This window comes from Otolemur garnettii, unplaced genomic scaffold (assembly GCF_000181295.1).
Source record: "Otolemur garnettii isolate 467f Iridium unplaced genomic scaffold, OtoGar3 scaffold00148, whole genome shotgun sequence".
NCBI lineage: Eukaryota > Metazoa > Chordata > Mammalia > Primates > Galagidae > Otolemur > Otolemur garnettii.
The window spans coordinates 1,840,804-1,846,909 of record NW_003852543.1 but is presented as its reverse complement, the minus strand read 5'-3'; the positions used below and the strand labels follow the sequence as shown (position 1 = coordinate 1,846,909).

Sequence of the window (6,106 nt, the reverse complement as noted above, 5' to 3'; positions counted from 1 at the left end):
CCACCGCCACTACCATTTCTAAAGCCTTTGCCCAGGACTCTGGATGTTTTTCTGAGTGTTAAGAAGTGACAAGTTCAGACAACTCAGAAAGGCTTTTGTCAAAATCTGCCCTGTTCCAGACTTAATTGTGCCATCTATTACTGGAGGTCCAGAGTCCTCAGATTCACTGCCAGGCCTTCTCTCAGACCCTTCTGTATTTGTGTTGGGCCTCCTACTCCCACCTCTCCTAGTTATAGAGGAGGGACAAAAAGCATTAAAGGATTCTGTTTAACCTTTCGGAAGTCAATTTCCCAGCAAAGAGGAAAAGCTCCAAAGCTGAATATGCACAGGACCAAGGTTAGTGCCCAGAACAGACAGACTTACACAGAATAAGAAGGTGCAGTGGGATTCAGGTAGCGACTATGGGAGCTTCCACTGCTGAGATGCCTAACCACAGACTCGAATGGACACACACACACACACACACTTCCTGCAGCCACTCAGGTCTGCTCAACCCCTGCAACTTTCCGTGGCAAGTCTTCATTTGGGAATTCTGCCCCCTCCGCTCTCTGGTGCTGGAGCTCTGGTCAGAGGTGAGCATGTCTTGTCACTAGAAAAATGTGGGACTAAGTGAGGGGCAGAGCTGTGGCACTGCTCCCCAACTTTTTCTAAACTAGGTTCTATTTGGGTTTTCGACAAGATCCAAAGAAATTCTTATTGGGACATTATTTCCTTCAAAAGGTGATTAGGACACTTTTTTATACAGTATTGAAGAAATACAATTTTTTATTGTTTGAACTCAAATCACTGCCCAGCACTTTAAGCCTACCCTCAGTAGCACCTACAATAAAGATTATAGCACAAGCACACTACAAAGTCAGCGGGTAAGTAGTTCGTGCCAGCAGAGACCCTCCCTCCTCCAAAGCAATGAGAAGACAGCGTGCTAGGTAAGAGTGCAAGTACACCATTACATGTTAACTAGTTAATACTACCCTTCCAACGAGCCATGGATGCTAGGCAGATAACTCAGTACAGTTAGCTAACCACAGCCCTACATAACTGCACTTTTTTTTTTTTTAAAGAAAACCTTTTGCTTCCTGCCCATAACTAACGTGAGTAAATTCTTTGTCTTTTCATTTAGGAAAATAATCATGCTAAAAGCAAGTTATACTCTATATACATTTTCAAAGAAAAGATTGATTGTGCTTTTTGAATAAAAAAAGATAGGGTATCTTCCAATACCCTCATTGACCCTGTGGACTATAGTCCTTCTGAACTAAAAACACATATCAAAACGAAAAATTATCCCAGTGGGATGTTCAAAAATTGTCTCTAGAAGGTTTTAGGACCGGCTCATTCTGCTATGATATATCCTATCGGTTGTGGTGAAAATAGAATACAGAGCTGCTGTCTCAAACTTCTCCCGACTCTAATGCAAATTCAGCAGGCAACGCTCAGGTGTGAAACAAACTGAGGCAACCTGGACATGTGGTGGGCTGAGTCGACATCTGATGAGCAGGCCTTTTAAATCGATTTCCTCTCAACATACAGGGTGGAGGATATTTTCTTCCTTCAGGACCTGTTCCACTGCATCATATTTCTGAAACCCTTCTTCTGATTTAGTTACTCTGAAAAAAGCTGTGTTTGTTGTTCCCTTATAGAGTCACTCTGGGTACAAGAACCTTTATTTGTTCCAATTATTATTCATTTTAAGTTCAGAATATGTGTTGGGTCTAAAATACCCATTCCCCACTCCCACAAGCAGACGATGACCAGACTGCTGCCAAGAGCAGCAGAAAAAGGGAAACCAGAACTAAAACATGAACGCAAGGACCCAGGGCTTCACAGCCCCTGACAGGTCCTTCTTCCCAAGTTTCATGGTCCACTGAGCAGCTTGTCTGAGAAGAGGCCAGCTCTTGGTAGGTGAAGATGTGAAGATGTTAAGATGAAATCTGCAGCCTGTCTAAGCACAATTCATACGCATACACACCCTCAAAGGGGGAAAAATACACAAACTCCCCCAAACACAGCCCTCACATTCCAAGCTCTTGGTCCAGGATTAGGATGCGATTCTGCTGTGTTTTGGAGAAGAGGAAGCACTATCCTAGTCACTTTCTCCTCCTGTCCTATCCTCACCAAAAAGGTCTGAATTACAAGCTCTACCCCAGGAATAAGAATTGGGTTTAGAAAACACTTCCTAAAGGTTCTCCAAAGGAGAATATTTGTGGCTGCAGGGCCCAATAATGTGAAGGGCAGGAATCCACATAAAAATGTACTTAAAATTCAACTTTAAAAGTTTGCTTTAAGTTTCAATATGCCAATGAGCTCCCTGTCTCATACTGTCACTCCACAGAAACAAGGCCACCTCGGATCCAGGAAGGAGCAGCTCTGATTCCTAGAGACTGGCTCTAAATGCTCCCACAGCAGGCCTCTTCCTCCTGTTTTCTCCCTTCCATTCTGAAATGCTTTTTCACATCTACCCTATCTATCTTCACATCCAAGAGCTGGTTGGTTTGGTTTGTTTCTTTGGAACCATCAGTACAAGAAGTAACTTTTTCCTATTATTTTTACTCATGTCTACCTATCAGAGAGGCTATTTCTTTTGACAGTTCAGTAGAGCACGCAGGCTGACCTGGCCAAGTGGACTTAGGAATGCGTGCATTGGGACTGCATATTGCTACCAAACGGGAACGTGGGAATATGCTATGCACCTCAGGTTGAGAAATGACCAAGAAATCAAGATCTAAAGGGTGATATATAATATATACATACCAATGCTATTACTCATAAAAACCTTGTTTAGTAATAAAAAAAATTGCTTTGTTTAAAGATGAATATTATAGTCTGCTTCTCATGGTTAGGAAATAATAGTCTTTCTGAAAAGCAGGTGCTTTCTCTGCTACAACTCCATATCCTGCGCCTCATCTTCTGAAAAGTCAGACATAGAACTCTCCGACCGGCTGTGCCCTCTTTCCGCTCTTCCAGCGCCTCCTCCGCTGCGTATTTCTGGATGTGCTCTTTAATTTTCTGCTTGTGTTCTGGTCGGTGGAGACACGTGGCTGCTGCATCGCCATTGAGAGGATCTATGGGGTTAGGATAGGCCAACAGCTGGGGCAGGAAGGATTCAAATACATTGGTAAGATCACAGGGAGCTGTCCAAGTTTGATTAATTACATCTAGTCACACAGTTCCTGACGCTCCATCAATGTTGGGATGGAAAATTTTATTCATGAATCCTATAGAAGGAGATTTGGACGGGTATTTATCAGGAAGATCACTCTAACTCTCCACACTCCGCCTTCACGTGGTGTTCCTTGTGGGCCATAGAACTTCACCACGAATTCATTGAGTGCTCCCAGGATCCTAACCTCAAGCTTACTCTTAATGAACTTGACCACGTCCGCGTCCATCGGTCCCCTGCCGGGACTGGAGATGACTTGGTGTCGCTGCCGCCTCTCTCCCTTCCTCGGACCATCTGTCACGGCCCAGGTCCCTGGCTCTGAGGAGCCCGTGGCCGCGCTGGCTAGTTGGTGGAGGTGACAACACCCCCGCCTTTCAGGTGGGTCCAGTCAGCGGCAGCCGCCGTCCCACCCCCACCCCCGCAGGGGGAACACCAGGCACTGTCCCTCCGAGGGGGGGGTGGGGACCCCGCGGCACCCAGCTCCGGCTGCCCCTCTCTGGCTGTGGGTTCTGCCGCGGACCACCCCAGCACTCCTTTGCGCCGCACGACCCCTCCTAAATTATTCCTTATGAATAATTTCTTTAAGTCTTTATGCAAGAAATCTCCTCTTTAGGGTCGTTTGCTTCTCCTCTGCTGTCATTTCCTCCGCCTCCCCGGGTTTTCCTTTTTGCTCTGTATCTTGTACCTACTTACTCCTCAGATCCTGTCTCACCCACATCGACCGACTCACCGCTCCTCTGCCTGAGAGCTCTGTCGCCCGCCGAAGCTCATCTGTTCCAAGTGCTGATAAACCTGCTATTGGTCCTTCAGTGCTCACATTTTCTGAGCCAGGAATCTTCAGGCTCAGAAGGAGGACGATTCAGGCACATTCCACCTTTCTTGTCAAGGGCTGTGCTGACTAGCAAAATGCACTTTAACTCCTGAGGACGCGCAAGCAAAACATTCACCAGCCCTTTGGGTATGACTTACTTCTGCAGCTTCACAAGTCTGGCCTGGGAACTCTTGTGTTTAGCTGGATCTCTTTCCTCATAGGGTCAAGTGCTTTGTTGCCACATACAAGTCCCCAGCTGTCTTTGGAGATGTGTGAATCCATTCCCACTTCTTCCCCCTATCATTTCTGTGGCTTAGCAGTTCACATACTCCAGAGGCGGAAATCCTTTCTGCACACACTTCCGCCTCCACCAGCACCTTTTCCAAGGCTGCTCCAAGCTGTGTGTACAGGGTGGGCAACTTGGAGAGTGACTGCAGAGCTAGAATATAACATGACCAGCACCATCACACCCACAGACCTGTGTCCCTGTCCACTCTGTTTCTGCTGGTCTCCCTGCACCGCTGGGAACAGAGGGGTAGTCCAAGGACTGGGCTGTCTCCTCTTCTTCCCAGGATCCACCATGCAACGCTCTCTTTAAGATAGATACTCTCCTATCTTCTCATCTCTCTCTTTCTCTCTTCCTTATGTGACCTCAAGTTTTCTGATTTTTCTTTTTTTGCTACCCAAAAGGTCCAACACATACAAAATCTGGCACCCTTCTTTTCTGCAACCTCAACTATCCAGTACACAAAGTTACAGCATCTTACATGATTTTTACAACCTCACTGGGCTGCATGGAATGAAGATGTGAAATATTTCCCAGAACTGCAGTGTGTGGTCATTGTTAACCCCAGGATCCAACATTATGTGATGACTTATAATCTCAAAGTCTCCCTTAGGGGGATATAAATTGGGGTTTCTAGAGGTAAAACTACCGAGAGAAGTTGGGGATAAAAGTAAACCCATTCATTTTGTGTTCGCAGCTAAACTAGAAGCAGGAAGTCTATCATATGTGACACGGCTGATGGTGGGGGCTGCACCAATCCTCTCCTGCCATCAATATTCTGCATCACCCTGAGCAGCTCATTCCTCCCATCTGGCTTGCTCTCACAGGATAAATGCATTCAGTGGGACGAGAGCTAGTCATCACTCGCCTAGAATGGGCTGGATCCCATGGGGGTGGGAAGGAGGGAAATAGATCGCAGAGGACCCACTGCAATTCAAAGGCATGTGGAATCTGGTAGGCAGTGCTGCTTGGTATAACCCGCAGAGGGGCACTCCTTGCTGCCAAGACACCTGCCAAGGGTGGGGTTTCGATGTGCAAACTCAGAGGTAGAGCCTGCCTAAGATGCAGAGCTCTGTGCAGATCATCAACATTTCCCAAAGTTGGGGGGTTATCTGACAAGAAAAATGTGAAAAGAATGCAGAATCCTCCACTGAAACCAACTCTGAGGGCAATAAAGGCTCTGACCATTTATATGAGGTGACAGTCTGATGAGAGGCCAGTGGAGCGTCATTAAAGCCCTGCTGAGTGGTCAGGAAGAGGAGAACCAGAAATGCTAACTGGGCATTGGCACAGTCAAAGGGACACCGAGCGGGGTGATGCACACCTACAATCTAAGAACTGTGGTCAGAGGAACAGTCATTTTGTAAGCAGAGACAACCATGTTACAATTAACTCAACATGGCCGTGCAGACTCAAATCCCAAGCCTTAGCCCCAGATCTGTCTGGTAGGTCCTTGCAATAAAAAACCCAACTTGCTCATTTTGGCAGAACTAGAAGGCAAGTGTCCTAATAGAAGAGGTCAGAATTAAGGAGAGTAAAGACAGAGTAAATCTAAACCCAAACATTAACCACACTAACTTTAGTGAGCAATTGGTATGTGTATCATCTTTAGAGGTTAGTAATATCTTGGAAACATTGGCAAATCCAACAGATGAACCTGGTGACTCAAACTTAAAATGTGTGTGTATAATTGTGTATTCAGGTTTAGAATCTGGATATTGACTGAAAGGTAGAAAATGATTTGTGTAAGGTTTTACATAGGTTGAACATGCACTATATGTTTAATTTATCATAGTTTTTAAAAGTATCCAGAAAGATCTTGTTTATGACAGTCTTCAGAAGATCTAAG

At 45.7% G+C, this 6,106-nt stretch overlaps 1 pseudogene; it reads right to left on the bottom strand.

Annotated features, from left to right (window-relative positions):
* Positions 1 to 2,829: 2,829 nt before the first annotated feature.
* On the bottom strand, positions 2,830 to 3,262 carry LOC100964722 (annotated as a pseudogene).
* Positions 3,263 to 6,106: the final 2,844 nt, after the last annotated feature.